The sequence below is a fragment of the Schistocerca americana genome, chromosome 5, assembly GCF_021461395.2.
Source record: "Schistocerca americana isolate TAMUIC-IGC-003095 chromosome 5, iqSchAmer2.1, whole genome shotgun sequence".
NCBI lineage: Eukaryota > Metazoa > Arthropoda > Insecta > Orthoptera > Acrididae > Schistocerca > Schistocerca americana.
This window is the reverse complement of record NC_060123.1, coordinates 442,591,903-442,609,571: the sequence shown is the minus strand read 5'-3', so window position 1 is coordinate 442,609,571 and position 17,669 is coordinate 442,591,903. Positions and strand designations below refer to the sequence as shown.

The following is a 17,669-nucleotide window of genomic DNA, read 5'->3' as shown; positions in this document are numbered from 1 at the left end:
GTCTTTGCAAACCCACAAAGTTTTTATTTCTTCCCCCTAAACTGTACTTCCCTTTCCAAGTTCTTCCTTAGTTTCCTCTCCTACTTTCTCGAATTACAGACTGAACAACTGAGGATGGACTGCGTTCCTGTCAGTTATCAGTTACCACCACCCTTTCACGTTCTTCCACTCTTGGAATCGCAAACTGGTTCCGGCTTATGTAGTTTGCTTTAGCTGACAAAATCTCCAGTAGGCTGCTGCAAGTGAAGTGTGATATGTATGTCGCCTTTGCTCCATCCCGAGCGCTGCATTCTGACTACATAGATTCCTGCAGATAGGCTATCGACACAGCCCGTACGGAAGTATATAACAAATGACAAATGCTCTGTCAGCTTAAATGGCAATCTTTCGAAGAAAGACATTACATTTAGTTTTTTCTTAACTGCGTTCACATTTGAATTAATGGTGTCTAGTTTCGAACGTATTCGTTTATTTGCAAACTAATACCCAAGTCGTACTGAGGAGACCGAGGAAATAATGTCGTAATAAAACATTTACACATTTCGAACTGTTCATAACTGTCCACATTTGAGCAGCAGGAGGTGAAGCACTCAAAATGAGACAGGAAACAAAGTGAAATTTCACGGGTTGTGTAAGTGATGTTACTTCGGACATTACAAAATCGAGTCCTTTACAAGGAATTTGACAGTAGGACCCCCTACTGCCTGGATGCGTGCACTGATATGGTTGGTAGGAGAGTCATAAGCCGTTGTACCCTCTCCTGAGGCAAGCCGGCCCACAACTGTCTTATATGATGCTTGATATCCTGGATACTGGCATTGGGTGCTCCTACACATGTTTTATCAGGGGCGGATCTGTGAATATTGCTGGCCACGGGAGCACCTCAACGTAACGCAGGCAGTTCATAGAGCGGCGTGCCATGTGTTAACGGGCATTGTCCCGTTGAAAAATGGCACCTCTATAGTGTCGCATGAGAGGCAACACACAAGGACGCAGGGAATCCATGACGTGCCGTTGTGCTGTCCGATTCCCTCAGTTACTACCAGATGACCTGAAGTCATACCCGATGGCTGCGCACACCTTGAAACCAGGTGTAACACTGCTATACGTCTCCAAAACATTGGGAGAATGCAATCTCTACCTAGGCCGCCTCCATAGTCGTCATCGATACTCATCTCGTTTAGTGCAAAACTGTTATTCACCGCTGAACGCAATGCGACGCCTTTCGTGATTCCGCTCGCGGCACCACTCAAAACGCAGCCATTTCTGATTTTTTGTTAACGGCAGCCTACGCATGGGACGGTAATACCCTAGTGCAGCTGTTGCTGGTATCCGACCAATGGTGCAGGATGACAGTGTTTCACGTGGACTCTACTACTTGTTGTCGGATGGCAGACACAGCTGCAAAAAGGTTGTGATGTGCATGGTGCAACGGCGATCCTGCCGTGCGGTGACCAGACGTGGTCGATTGGAACCTTGATGTCGAAAATGCGTGCCCTCCTTTGCTATGCAGCCCAGCAACGAGCTACTGTCACCTCTGAAACTCCCACAAAAATGGATACTGCTGGATTCGACCAGCCGACTACATGTAGATCCATTATGAGGCCTCTTTCAAATTAGTTGCTGATAGCGCTGCCTCAGCGATTAAACATCATCTGACGCTGTTGAAGACCCTTGTTTGCCCTACCAAGCCAGATAGCAACACGAAGGCACGCTGGTGACTGTTCTACATGTCACACAAAATTTCATTTACACAAAAAAGTGGTTCAAATGGCTCTAAGCACTACGGGACTCAACATCTGAGGTCATCAGTCCCCTAGAACTTAGAACTACTTAAAACTAACTAAACTAAGGACATCATACACATCCATGCCCGAGACAGCAGCGCGGTTCCGGACTGAAGCGCCTAGAGCCGCTCGGCCACAGCGACCGGCTGCATTTACACACCGCTGATGATGTGTACTGTACATTTGATCAAGTCTACTGGGTACTTCGGTACTTTCGACAGACTTTGTGTATAAATCTTACTCTATGAACTTTTCGATTAATCACGAGATAATTGATCAGGTACTGGTTTGAAAATGCACGAATACGTTCGAAACTAGTCGCAGTTATATGTGAGCTTAGCTGAGGAGAAAGTTAAATAAAGAATGAAATAAATAGAATTACTGATCCTTGTGCCGACGTCATGTTGGAATTCCATAAACAAGACAATGTTTTCGCAAAGCTCTGTCGGGTGACTGCAGAGAACTGTTATTTGAAATAGACTACGTTGCAGTTCTACAGCGTCCGTCATATTCTTCCAGAGACCATAAGGAACGTACGAGACGCGTAAAGACAATCGTTTCTCTCTCTCTCTCTCTCTCTCTCTCTCTCTCTCTCTCTCTGTGTGTGTGTCTGTGTGTGTTTGTGTGTGTGTCTGTGTGTGTGTTTTGGTCAGTCGGACTTTCTCTCTTGTTTTGGAAGACATTTATATCTTAGTTTTTTGAGTGTGAAGTGAAATCAGCTCAAAACAAAAGCTGTTAAAGTTCATGCGACGCCTGGTGATGACCGAAACTTTGGTTTGTTTCCCATTATGAAGAAAAGTTTTCTTCAAGTGAAAATTTTTGTGGCTATTAGATAGAACACTCTAAAATGTCGAGTACCATGTTCGTTTCGACGGTATGTATAACATTATAACAAAACAATAATAGCCAGGACTCCATCGCTGCTATATGGCGGTGACTGACAAGATATCGCAATATAGCCGGCACACGGAACGAAAAGGGGCAGATCAAGCAGGGAATAGGTGGCGGTTAAACGTTCGATACATACTGCTAAAGGACACGTTATTGAAACAATAGCCGGCCGCTGTGGCCAAGCGGTTCCCTTCAGTCCGGAACCGCGCTGCTGCTACGGTCGCAGTTTCGAATCCTGTCTCGGGCATGGATGTGTGTGATGTTAGTTAGGTTTAAGTAGTTCTAAGTCTAGTTGACTGATGACTTCAGATGTTAAGTGCCATAGTGCTTAGAGCCATTTTGAAACGAATAATGCTCAAGACTACAGCACAGCGTGGAAGAAATTTCTGAAGTTGTTGTGGGATATTTTCTCAATATATTTCTGCAAGAGGCCCGTAATGTCCGGTAGTTCGTTGCAGAGTAATTGGATTTTGCTTGATTTTTTTATCCCCTTTTATCTTTGTGTATGTATTGCATTATAAATATTTGCACAACAGTGTAAATGTCGACACAAGCGCTGTCTCTCTTGTTTAGGGACAAACTTGTTGCAATCACGTACTCACTTTTGACAACAAAAATATCCACTCTACTCTACATCAACGTACCGCGGTCTTGCATCCCTGATCTGCTGGCGGCCCGCTCCCACCGTTTGTTCTTGTAATTTTTTCGTTATATTTAGTAATCTTTCATTCCCTTCCGAAATGAAGAGAACAGGGCCTTTCAGAACTTAGATCTTCTGAGCCCAGTCTAGCTGGCATTGGGGCAGGGGGATCCCAATCGGGAATAATAAATTGTCTCATGACGCTTGTTGAACTTGCGGCCTTTACGTGGTTTGTTTTCCCGGCAGTGTCAGTTGTAAGTTGAAATTATCGTGTGACATTGGTGGCCGAAGTCCCTACCTGTGGAAGTTCGGCCGCAGAGTTGTAAGTTTTGACGCCACTTTGTGTGACTTGCATGTCGATGATGATGATGATGATGACGACACAGCTCCCAGTCGCCATGCGAAGAAAATATCCGACCTGGGCGGGAATCGAACCCGGGCCCGCTGCAAGGTAGCCAGACGCGCTGATCACTCGGCAAAGGGACCGGACTAGTTGTAAGTTAATAGTTGTACACTGCAGTACAAGCAGATTTAATGTGGAAGTGTTGCCTTTGTACTCTGTCAGGAATCAATTGATGTACGGCTTGGACAACAATGGTTTGCTCGCATTGATCCTGTTTCTGGCCAGCTCATTGACTATACCTGACACCGACGCACTACTTACTCTGGTTGCGTGTGAACAGCCTAGTTCACGAGACTCATACATATTCACGTGGTTCTGGTTGCTGGGATAGTGGAAGTCGCGAAAGTAGTACGCCAAATTCCTCCGATTCCTTAGCTCGTAAGTAAGTGTTGCTTTGCAGTTCACTGTGCTGCGAACATGGCAGTCGAAATTTTACACAATATGGGTAAGGAATAATTTTACATTTCCTACATGCTGTACTGCACTGTACACTAACAGGTCAGATGAAACACACAACTATGAAAGTGTTAGCGTTTCGTGTGAGAATTGCTGCATAACTCTATGTATTGTTTTGTACGTTTCTTTTTTTTTCCAAATGTTTTTGAGCGGACCAAAGACGAGAGGCCTTAGAAATTACGCAGTGGGTTTTTGTCCGAATTTTCATAAACACTGGGAAAATGTACAAATGGGGTATCAAATTAACCAGTGAGAGGTATAGTTTTGCAATTAGCGTAATTAAGAGAAACTTAGTGATCCGAGATAAAATTGGGATATTTCACCTGTGTCTGCGGCTGGATCAAGTTCAAAGAGTAGTTATTGTGCACATAAAAAGTTACATTGCTGTGATATTTAACTTCCAAAATGGCTTCCTTTGAATCCAGTATTGAAATAAGGACTTTCGACAACAGAACAACTAGAAGATACGTGATGCATCAAAAAATGTACCTTTTTATTTTTTTCTGAACAAAACCTGAAACTAAAAAAAGACTGAATAAATAAACGGTAAGACGTTTTGGGAAATGATTTATCCAAAAGCAAGGAATAAATTAGATTAGAGAAACATTTGACGCGGACGTCGAAACCGTATACAGCAAATGAGAGGCTAATTGAGAATTTAAAATTCAATGTTTAACTCACAATGGTAGACTTTTAAAGAAGACTAGAGGATGGATTATATAGGCAGTGCACTCCCCTGTTTTGAGGCCTTGACATATTTGTATCATCTGTGCCTTTAGTGCACTCTACGATCTTAAGTTAAAAATTCGACTTTAAATTATCAATCGGCACCTCAATTGCTGTGCATGATTTCGAGCAATATCTAAGCGTCAAATGTTTCTCTAATCTATTTTATTTCTTATTATTAGACAAAAGGTTTTACAAAACATTTCTCCACTTTATTCAATTTATTTTAATGAGATTGGCTATTACGGCCTTTCTCAAAGTTGGCTGGCTCTGAGCACTATGGGACTTAACATCTATGGCCATCAGTCCCCTAGAACTTAGAACTACTTAAAACTAACCAACCTAAGGACATCACACAACACCCAGTCAGAGGCAGAGGCAGAGAAAATCCCTGACCCCGCCGGGAATCTCAAAGTTGTGAAGGCATTTTAACAATAAACGAGATCATGAAATGAATTAACATATTGTGAATACATATTAGCGGCAGCTACTTGCGGCAAATGAAAATTTGTGTCGGACCGGGACTTGAACCCAGATCTCCAACTTGTAATAAACGGTTGTCTTAACGGCTTCGGCTGTCCGAGAACACCTCTAGTGTCGGTAGAAACCTCCATATATCACGCAGTCACAATCTAAATGCCCACACATTTCGTGAACTTAGCATACCAAGACTAATGTTATCTTAGTATTGGTAATTCAGCTCCGCCGCGCGTGATTATATTATTAATGGCGACACTGTCTATATTTATCTATGTATGGAGGATATTTTATTGTAATAAATGCAGTTACTGCAGAAACACAGACACTGTCGGCGTTAATAATATAATGACGCCTGGCACGGCTAAAATGTCGACACTAAAATAACGTTAGTATTGCTGTGCTGAGTTTCACGAAAGTGCGGACATTCGGATTATCACTGCATGACGCAGGGGTGTGTGGACCCTTCACCGGAGGGCGTGCTCGAATAGCCTAAATGGTTAAGACAGCCGCTCATGACAAGAGGAAAATTTAGATTTGAGTCCCGGCCCGACACAAATTTTCATTTTTCACAAGTAGCTGACGCTAATATGTATACATGATATATGAATTCATTTCATGATTTTCACATCTGCAGCAGTAGCTAAAAAAAACCATTGTCACCATTAATAATAAAATAAAAAAAATTGTAATTGGGGCAAGAAACTGAATAAATCGGAATTACATTATTACTCTGTAACGAGCCGCTGGAGACCACGGGTCTCTTGTACAAGTATTATGAGTAAACACCTTGAACCAGCTCTGAACATTTGTCAGTGGAAGTGGGTTGACTCTGTGTAGTTGGATATCGTAAGAGTCCTTTTTTATGTTAGCCACAGTAGCTTTTCTTTCATTAATTTCGTTTTAGGAGCGGGGTTCTTTCGTTAAATGTGCGCTTGTGACTTACAAGCGTAGACTGTGCTGGTACAGCCAGAGCCAGTTATTTATAACAAAGCAGATTAGCTTGAGGCCAGGTATAAATCGGCGCGCTGGCTGGTCGTTAACCCCAGAGAAAACGGAAGGGGCTGCAAGAGCAGGCGGAGCGGAGCTGCAGGGGTAGGGGGTGTGCAGCCCCTCCCCGCGGTGTTTAACTCCATTACGTTTAAAACGCCTGTTTAACACACTGCGCCGGGCTGCGCGCTTTATTGCGCACGAGCATCAGCGCCCTAATCCACGGTCACATATTTACTTATTAACCAGCTCTCTTCCTTGGCGAAATTTGCATCTCCAGTGTCTGGCCTGCAAAGTTGCGGCGCACAGGAGCTAGCCGTCAACCGAGCGAAGTGGTCTGGTGGCGAAGCCACTGAGCTCGCATTCAAGAGCGCCGCGGTTAAAGTCACTTCCTGACCATCTAGACATAAACTGAGGTGACGGAAATCGTGAGATACCTCCTAACACCGCGCCTTTTTCTCTCCCGTTGTACGCTATCATCTCATTTTATAACAGATGCATCATGCGCCAGTGGAAGACTGAGTGGTTGCAGGGGACAGACAACAAACTGCGGTCGCTCAAATCGGCCACAAAGGCTTGGTGGACTTCATGTCACGCTCAGCGCTGGAAGGAGGTTTCGCTTACTAGACTGCGCATCGGGCATAGCCTTTTCACTCATGGCTTCCTCCTCCGGCGGGAAGATCTACCACCCTGTGAAATTTGTGGCGTGCTGCTTTCAGTTCGGAATACTGTGGCTATGTCTGTCCTGCATACTGATATTAGTACAGCCCTCAGTCTCGCTGGTGAAGAGCCCACGATCTTCGAAAATACCAATGTGTTACTAGGTGGTGAAATTTTGTGAACTGTTAGGCCTCATCCCTGAATTGGTGGGGAAGGGCGGCGGACTGTAACACATTATAATCTGCTCCTCATGTGGGGTTAGCCTTGCATGCTGACTTTTAGTGAGGGCGCTGATGACCATGATGTCGAGCGCCCTCTCAACTCAATTCATCATCATCACCAACTGTTTTCTTGACATAGTATGGCAATTTGACGTGACATGGACTCAACAAGGTGTTGGAAGTCCTGTGCAGAAATATTGACCTATGCCTCTACAGCCGTCCATAATTGCGAAGTTGTTACCCGTGCAGGATTTTGTGCCCGAACTGAGCTCCTCGATTACGTCCCGAAAATGTCCAGTAGGACGTATGTCGGTCGATCTGGCTGGCCAAATCATTCGTACGAATTCTCCATAATCTTTTTAAAACCAATTGCCGCCTGGTGGCATGGCACATTGTCATCCATAAAATCCCCCTGTGGGTCCGGGGTTAGAATAGACCCGAAGTATCCCTGCTTGTCGTAAGAGGCGACTAAAAGGAGTCTCACACTTTTCAGTCCTATAAGTTCAGAATGAATGATAATTACTTGAAACCCACAGGTGCCGAGAGGTGTTGATATACCTCGATGGGGACAGCTGAAAATGTGTTCCCCGACCGGGACTCGAACCCGGGACTTCCTGCTTACATAGCAAGCGCTCTATCCATCTGAGCCACCGAGGAATAGCGCGACTGCAGGAACTTACCCTTGCACGCTTCCCATGAGACTCACATTCCCAACTGTCCACAATCTGCTTTCGTTATGTACCTAATAGATATTTGCCCATCCACTCATTACTCGCGCACACTAACGTGACAATTCCAGTAAGATTTCGGGCAACCAGTGCACATTCGCACAGACGAAGGTCAATGGCTGTGTAGCCTTTAACTATATATATGAAGATAGTAACTGTTCTCGAAAGAACAGATACCATTGATCACCGTGCAGCTTCTCTAAAATAAATGGTAATTATTTGAAACCCTCAGCTGCCGACAGGTGGTGTTGATATACCTCGAGGTGGGGCGCTCCGCGGAACTCACGGACTTGGAACGTGGTCAGGTGATCGGGTGTCACTTGTGTCATACGTCTGTACACGAGATTTCCACACTCCTAAACATCCCTAGATCCACTGTTTCCGATGTGATGAGGAAGTGGAAACGTGAAGGGACACTTACAGCAAAAAGGCGTGCAGGCCAACCTCTTCTGTTGACTGACGGAGACCGCCGACAACTGAAGAGGGTCGAATGTGTAATAGACAGACATCTGTCCAGACCATCACACAGGAATTCCAAACTGCATCAGGATCCACTGCAAGTACTACGACAGTTAGGCGGGAGGTGAGAAAACTGGATTTCGGCTGCTCATAAGCCACGCATCACGCCGTTAAATGCCAAACGACGCCTCGCTTGGTGTAAGGAGCGTAAACATTGGACGACTGGACAGTAGGAAAGCGTTGTGTGGAGTGGCGAATCGCGGCACACAATGTGGCGATCCGGTGGCAGGGTGTGGGTATAGCGCATGCTCCGTCAACGTCATCTGCCAGCGTGTGTAGTGCCAACAGTAAAATTGGGAGGCAGTGATGTTATGGCGTGGTTGTGTTGGTTCATGGAGGGGCTTGCACCCATTGTTTTGCGTGGCATCACCACAGCACAGTCCTACATTGATGTTGTAAGCACCTTCTTGCTTCCCACTGTTGAAGAGCAATTCGGGGATGGCGACTGCATCTTTCAACACGATCGAGCACCTGTTGATAATTCACGGCCTGTGGCAGAGTGGTTACACGACAGTAACATCCCTGTAATGGACTGCCCTGCATAGTCCTGAACGTATAGAACACCTTCGGGATGTTTTGGAACGCCGACTTCGTGCCAGGCCTCACCGACCGACATCGATACCTCTCCTCAGTGGAGCACTCCGTGAAGAATGGGCTGCCATTCCCGAAGAAACCTTCCAATACCTGATTGAACGTATTCCTGCGAGATGGTGGGCCAACACCTTATTGAATTCCATCATTACCGATGGAGGGCGCCACGAACTTGTAAGTCATTTTCAGCGAGGTGTCCGGATACTTTTGATCATATAGTGTACCTACGCTATGTAGCTACAAACATGTAGATTTAGATATGTGACTGCGTTGGAAATTCATTGTATGGATGGGCACGTTAAGCTCGGCGGCCCCTTGGTGTAGTATTTGAGAGGAGTCGAATATTCGCTTAAGCTATCTTCACTTCTCCCCTTTTTTTGATTCTCACAATACTACATTGCACAAGAATTCTCTCGTTCACCTGAAAATAGACTTTTAGAAGACATTGGCTGAGAAGTCCTCTGTATGTCCTTAAACAAATATTATTTTTAATCATCAAACGTGTGAGTTACAAAATAAGCTGCTAGCAACATTACAGGCAAATGCCAATAAAAATATATCCGTGATGTTGTTGAATACACATTTTTCGGCTTTATCCGATAATTAATCCACTGGAATTTATTATTTCCACCGTGCTGAATGTTGCAGAAACGTACATTGAGATCAGTCTTTACAGCAGGCTATGTGATGAAATCGTTCACAAATTGTCAAGAGTGTTGAACAGTATATTCGTCAAGGACCTGTGCAGATAAAGAGCCCTGCCGATTTGCTTCTGTGCCCTTCCCTTATCCGAGCTTCTGCTCCGTCTCGAATGATCTCGTTATCGACGGGAAGCTAAACTCTAATCTTCCTTTATGTATGCAACACCTCTCGTAATTGGTCTCGTACTACTTCACGGAACCTCAGACGACATACATCCGAAACGTATCTTAACTACTCATAAAATTTGTAACATTATTTGACGTACAAGATAGTCACTGCTCTCAGATACTTCAGAAATTTAATTTGATAAAACTACAAATGCATGACTGACTTATGGAAATTCCGATGTCAGTCTTTGCCAGCTGAAACACATAATAGACACGAACTTATTGCACTGCATAACTCGTCTTCGTAAAATTTTGACTTAAACGAGTTTCGAACCTTCATTTTCTGGTGCATTACCTTGCCCAATTGAAATAATCTCAAGGAGCTGGCAGCCATTTCGTGGTCAGTGCGTCACAGGATTTATGCGGTAATAACCCTGTCATTGAGCGTCCCTAACTCAAAAACTAGGAATTCTTTTGTCCTCCACCAAGGTATAAATCGTATTGTGGTACGGCAAAATAGTTATTGACCACTATCATCCCACTTCTGATTAGATACAATCTGTTCTAATAATTTTTCTGTCCCAATTCCCATACTGAGCGCCTCTTGTACACTTCCCATACCGTAATTTCTGTAAAATACTTCTAACAATGAGCACTAGGTGACAGAATACTTGCGAATGCGTGTCACACATGCCACAGAGATAAAATCCGAAGAACTCTGTAATCAAACTGCACCCGTTGTAGTGGAAGACATGCAGCACCACGAATGGCGATGGCTTACGACACTTCCACAGCTGTACCTGTGGCAGTGTTTTGTCGCATGCTGTCGGTCTCGCTCCTGTGACTCGCGTAGGACGCAGCCCAAGAATAATCCTGTGCTTACCGCGCAAGATCGGATCCAGCATCCGGTTGTGTGTGTGGGGGGTGGGGGGGTGGGGGGGGTGGGGGGGGGTGTTCATATTTTAGAGTCAGTTTAAAACGAAGTTTTATCGACGACATATCGGGGGGAGGGGGGGGGGCGATGGGCGGAAATGATTGACACCTGTAGCTCTCCAGCTTCTGTTGCTGTTCAGTAAATAGAGCACCTTCACCGTTGATTCTGCATGGACACAGAGGTACTGTAACTCCCGTCACCCCCCTCTTTGACAAATCTAGCTATAAGGTGCCACAAACGAGTAGGTTTTGAATATGAACAACAATAAAGTACGTGAGATGTTTGAAGTATTGATAATAATAATATTAGTTATTATTTATCTACACGACATTTGTGTACATCGCTTTAGCGTAACTTTCAACAAATTGCAGTTGAGAAGAATACAGCATGTGAAAGGCACTCATCCTAAAAATTTGAGAAATATGTATACTGCATCTGGTTTAAGAACTGTAAGAGCAGCAAACTCGCACAACTTCGACAACGTGATAGTATGCAAGAACATCATATGAATTATTTCTCAAGTCAACATCAGTTTTTCATGGCACATACTAATCATTCTGGGATGAATGAGGTATAGTCATAAAGGCTTTTTAACCGGCTTCTGACACTGCATACCGATTTTTGTCTAAAACTTACTATTTGTGGAAAACTGAAACATAAGAGACTTTTTACTATGATAGGCAAAAGGGCTTCACGGCTGCCCAGCTTCATACGCATACTTTACGAAGCTAACTTGGTAGCCACGAATAAGTGTGTCCCTTTTGATATTGCCGGTCGATGTGGTCGAGCGGTTCCTAGGCGCTTTAGTCTGGAACCGCGCTGCTGCTACGGTCGTAGGTTCGTGTCCTGCCTCGGGCATGGACGTGTGTGATGTTCTCAGGTTAGTTAAGTTTAAGTAGTTCTAACTCTAGGGGACTGATGACCTCAGATGTTAAGTCCCATAGTGCTCAGAGCCATATGAACCATTTTTGAACCTTTTGATGTTAACTTATTACAAAGACCGTTTATCTGTTTTAAAGTACTTATCAACTGGATTATTTGTATATATCGCCGTAGATAATAATATTGACTACTGCGATAGTCCATTACCTCTGCCCGTCGTACAAGGTAACTTTTCCAAACTAATGTACTTTCCGAAACGACAAACACATTCCTTATTGTCTCCTTGAATTGTGATTTACCTATTGCTACTACGGCCTAACGCGCTTACTGCAATTAAAACTGTTTGTCGATTTAAAGTTAAATAGCCCTACTAGCAGTCCCTGATTTGTGCCCGTCGTACAAACCGGGACAAACATTCCGAATGGAAAACACACATACAAGAGGAAAGATACGTGCAACAATGTATCATAAATTCATGATCATTATTTGTCGTTGCTCGATTCATTTTTAAATAGGAGTCGCTTAGATGCAAAACTGTCCATGTCCACTTTTTAAAAAAATTGAGTTGGCAACTCTGGATTGTAGAGCATGACATTTTACACATGCTTGAAATGCTATTTATGCTCAAAGCTCTCCATGTCCTATGGAAAACAGCTCACGAAAAGTGTGGTTAGATTTAAAACTGTCCATGTTCATCAGTAAGTTGGGTGCAAAACTTGCCTTGTCCCTTTTGACAAATCGTATTGAAGACTGGGGTCATGTGACTGTAATGCAAGATGGCTACCATAAGCATGTAAACATTGTATTTGTGTGGTATCTTACAGCTGTTTATTCTGAAAGTGATACACATTCTCAGAATGCTATAAAAGTCCAAGGGGAGCCTAATTATAATTCTGAAATCAACATACCGGTGTCCGTACGCAAAGGTAGGAAACACTTAGGACACATGAACTCGAGCTGCATTACGAACACGGTTGTTCCTATTAATGAAAAGAAACTGGAGGATGTTTCAAAACTCCTCGAGAAACACTATGGTGAGTCCTGGAGGGAACGTGAATCCCTGTCGTGGTACATGACATTACTAGGTTCCAGCGGGTCAGGGGCATCAGTTGAATCAGGATGCCTAGCAGGAGAAGATGAAGACATTGTTCCAGATATGATGTATTAAGTGGATTGCAGTTTGTCAGTTGTTACACCACGTACCTTCAGAAATATTTAAAAAAATTAAAACTGAATACGCAGTTTTATGTTCACCCCATATCCTCTCCTCACGTACAAGTCAGGTGCAAAACTGTCCAAGTCCATTTTTATTTTGCTTATATCTTACATGCATTGAGTTCCCGATTTTTTTTCAATAGCCCAAATGGTTTTGTACTAATCCATACTTATATATACAACATACAGTGTAGGGGAGTGTGTATTTACCCAGTGAAAATAGTTTTTCCACTTTTTCTCAAAACCGGTTATGGAGGACATGGACAGTTTTGCATCTATGCAACTCAATGTTTTCTCTTAATTTCCACAACTACCATTATACCAACGACTACATTTATTCTTAAGCCGCGCGGTTTAGGGCGCCGTGTCACGGATTGCGCGGCCCCTCCCGCCGGAGGTTCGAGTGCTCCCTCAGGCGTATATATATATATATATATATATATATATATATATATATATATATATATATATATGGGGGGGGGTTATTAGCATAAGTTAGTTTAAGTAATGTGTAAGTCTAGGGACCGATGACCTCAGCAGTTTGGTCCCTTGGAAATTCATACACATTTGAACATTATTCCAAATACTGTCATTATTTGAACTATAAAAGTGCGAAAGTTTCTCATGGATTCCCTGGTATAAAATCGACATATGTACTCAGTATTAACCGCATTTCATTTAGCAAAATGTTCGTGAACATAGATCTGCACACGGTGGCTACGGGAGCGTGTAAATGTGGATAATGCTGTCTCTCTCCGTCCCTGCGATCGAGTAAGGTCTGTCTTTCTGTTATTCTTTGTTTTCATTTTTGCTTTTCTTGTACTTACGGTCTTGCGGATGAATGATCTGCGTCAGTGAACGTACACACTTAGCTTTTCGGATTATTTTCTGCCATGGCTGATCTTCAGAATTCCTAGCCATTGTCGAGATTCGAAGTTTACTAAAGTTGGAATAACTTAGAAATTAATATAAGTGAAAACGAAAATACTTTTAATTAACTGTTCTTTTTCTTGAGGGTGTGGGTGGGATCTCAAGACGCCCATGACCCTCTGTCTCCCGTCACCCTCATAGGATCCGCGACTACAGCTACGAGCGAAAATTTGACAATACGGTCAAACTACTAAGGTCTTCATGGAAACACTGGCAAAGGTGGGAGTTCAGTCGCGACGAGTGGAAATGTATGCCGGACCAGTACTCGAACCCGGGATCTACAGCTCCATCCCGACAGTGTCCGTCGCAATTGCCCGGACTGTCTCGGCACGCCTCTCGGCCGACCCCCACCATCACCGAGCGCGGCCACCCGCAGTCCTCGTCCATGTCTCCATGCTCCCTACTGTGAGATTCCTGTAGAGGTCGAACGTAAACTGCATCTGCATTGAAGGTGGTGGATTCATAGCCCATCCAGGGGAATCAGTGTGTGAATGTGTGGTGTCTGTTCTTTCGGGCCAGCTATGAATCCACCATCTTTATTGCGAATACACAAAAAATGGTTCAAATGGCTCTGAGCACTATGGGACTTAACGTCTGTGGTCATCAGTTCCCTAGAACTTAGAACTTCTTAAACCTAACTAATCTAAGGACATCACACACATCCATGGCCGAGGCAGGATTCGAACCTGCGAATACACAATCACGTCCGTCGTCCTATGGGAAACACAAATTAGCGAGCAAGGGGGACTGCGAATAGGTGGCGCTGGGTGGGAGTGTGGGTCGCCCAAGGGGCGTACCAAGAGAGTTCGGACTTAACGCACGTGCCAAGCAGAAGATCTCTGGTTCGAATCCCGTTCCGGAACACATTTTCACTCCTCGCCGCTGATTCTGCATAAAGTCCCGATGCGACTGGCATCAAAAATTCCTTCCCTTCCCTTTCCTTTCCTTTCTTCCCCCTTCCACCTTCTATTTACGTAATACGTACCACAGCTGTGGATTCCGGGTGGTGTACGCTCTTTCGGACAACTCCGAAAGAACAGACATTATGCGTTCGTATAAAAGGTGAAGTATTACTCCATATCCCCGTCAGAGCATAGTAAGAAGGAAAGGCAGTTGGAGATTACTGTACAGTGAAGAACGTGTGGAACAAGACGTTTACCGTGAACAAACGGAAACCACGTAGGCCCATTGGCGCTAGCGACGTTCTCCAGGTCTGTGCTACCCCACGACCAGAGCGGTGTCCTATTTTTATCCCGGGCGACACGCGCGGCTCCCCGCCACGCGGTTAACTTCCCGAGCGTTTGCTTTCCGACGGCCAAAAGAAACACGCCGCCTGTTCATGCCGCGCGGAATGTCTTCCGTTATTCCCCTCCGCCCACCGGCTGGCGGGAGGCGGCCGAAGGCGCGGCCGCGGGGACGATTTGAAAGAATCCTGGCCCCCCACACACAGATGAGTCTCATTTCAACAGAGTATTCAGATCTGGTGACTGTGACGACCGCGGGAGATGCGACAATTCATCCTCGTGCTCACCAAACCTGTCCTGGACGATGCGAACTGTGTGACAGGGGCGCTGTCCTCTTCGAAAACAGCATCACCATTTGAGGAACAAACATTGTACGTGGGATGCACCTCCTCAGCGAAAATAGTCGTATAGACCTTGACAGTAATACGACCTTGTAGAATAACTGTGGGGCCCACGGAATACCACAATACGGCTGCTCAAATCATCACCGATCCGCCTTCCAAGTTTCAGTTTTGAGACGTAAACTCGGCCAGAAGTTGGAAACGGCGTGAAACAAGCCATCCGTGTAAACAACATTCTTCCATTGCTCCATAGTCCTGGTTTTTTATGGATTCGGTATCATGTTTTCCTGTTACGGGCATTGGCATCACTGATGGGTGGCCGGCCGGTGTGGCCGAGCGGTTCTAGGAGCTTCAGTCCGGAACAGCGCTGCTGCTATGGTCGCAGGTTCGAATCCTGCCTCGGGCATCGATGTGTGTGATGTCCTTAGGTTAGCTAGGTCTAAATAGTTCTAAGTTCTAGGGAACTGATGACCTCAGATGTGAAGTCCCATAGTGCTCAGAGCCATTTGAACCATTTGATGGGTGGTTTGATGGGTGGCTTTGGAATTCCATTCTGCCTTGCAATTCCCTGTTTATGGGGCACCCTTCGTGCTGCTTTGATGCTGACAAGATTCGCTACTGCGGCATATATTTCTGCAGAGATTTTTGCAGGTGTTGTCATCTTACCTCTCGTCTTAATCCTCTTCAATGACCGCTTCTCACGATAGCTCAACGCATACTTCCGTCCGCGTAGTGACGTATCAATTAATTTTTTCCTCGGTATAAATCTTCGATACGTTGCCACTTGAAGCACTAAACACTTTGGCTACCTTGGTTATGGAAGCCACCAAACGAACATCATCAATTCGCCCGCGTTAAAATTCACTTAACTCCGACTTAATGGAATCACAACCACACCGAACACTGTTCTGACCACGACTGGCGCTTGCCACGTACTGATGACATTGCACAGTTACCATTCATGGTCAGACACAAGTAAAAGAGCACAACCTGCAGGCTTCGCCAGAATCTGCATTTATGTTCAACCATGTATTTCTTGCGGTGTTGCAATATTTTTCTCCACCTCCTCGATAGATCTTCTTTAATGTTTTAGTTCGCATCTTTTCTACTGATCTCCATCTACTTGCATACTCTGCAACCCTTTGTGACTTGCGTGGCAGAGAGAGATGGTATCACATGTTAAAGGTTTTTCTCGTTCGAATCGCGTAAGTAGTGAGGGAAGAATTATTGTATAAAAGCCTCAGTACTCGATGTAAGTAATCCAGAAAAATGGTTCAAATGGCTCTGAGCACTATGGGACTCAACTGCTGAGGTCATTAGTCCCCTAGAACTTAGAACTAGTTAAACCTAACTAACCTAAGGACATCACAAACATCCATGCCCGAGGCAGGATTCGAACCTGCGACCGTAGCGGTCTTGCAGTTCCAGACTGCAGCGCCTTTAACCGCACGGCCACTTCGGCCGGCAAGTAATCCAGTTTTGTCTTAAAGCTCGCTAAGGGAGCGATGCGCATGTGATGCAATATATTCCTAGGTTTGTCATTTATTGCTGGCTCTTGAAACTTTGTAATTCGGTCTTCACAGGATAAGGCGTGTAGCTTCGAGCGTCCGCCAATTCAGGTTCTACAACATACGTATCGTGCTCTCCCGCGAATCAAACAAAGCTGTGACCATTCGCGCTGCCCTGATTTGCATTCATTCAGTATCACCTCTTTGTTCTATTTCGTGCCGCGCGGCCTCTAGCGCCATGTCCCGAAATGCGCGGCCCCTGCCGCCGTAGGTTCGAGTCCTCCCTCGGGCATGGGTGTGTGTGTGTTGTGCTTAACGTAAGTTAATTTAAGTAGTGTGTAAGTCTAGGGACCAATGACCTCACCAGTTTGGCCCCTTAAGAATTCACACACATTTGAACATTTTTTTCCTATTTCGTACAGGACCTACAGACTTCAACAATCATTGCAGATGGGACGCACAAGTGATTTTCACTGAGGTGGCAGAAGTCGTAGGATACTTCACAATATCGTGTCGGACCACCTCTTGCCTGGCGTAGTGCAACAGCAATCCATAATAGCGAAAGTGTTTGTGGTGCACTAACTGAGTTCTCGATTATGTCCCATAAATGTTTGTCGGGACCCTTGTCTGGCGATCTGGGTGGCCAGATCATTCGCTCAAGTTGTCCTAAATGTTCTTCAAACCAGTCACGAACAATTTTGGCCCAGAGACATGGCG

General features: G+C 44.8%; 1 protein-coding gene and 1 non-coding gene across 3 annotated transcripts in view; one reads left to right on the top strand and one right to left on the bottom strand.

Annotated features, from left to right (window-relative positions):
• LOC124615370 (semaphorin-1A) overlaps positions 1-17,669 on the top strand; it is a 911,857-nt gene that overhangs the window by 378,508 nt on the left and 515,680 nt on the right. The window lies entirely within an intron of this gene.
• On the bottom strand, positions 7,835-7,908 carry Trnat-ugu. Its single transcript has one exon. It is a non-coding gene; the product is annotated as a tRNA-Thr (tRNA).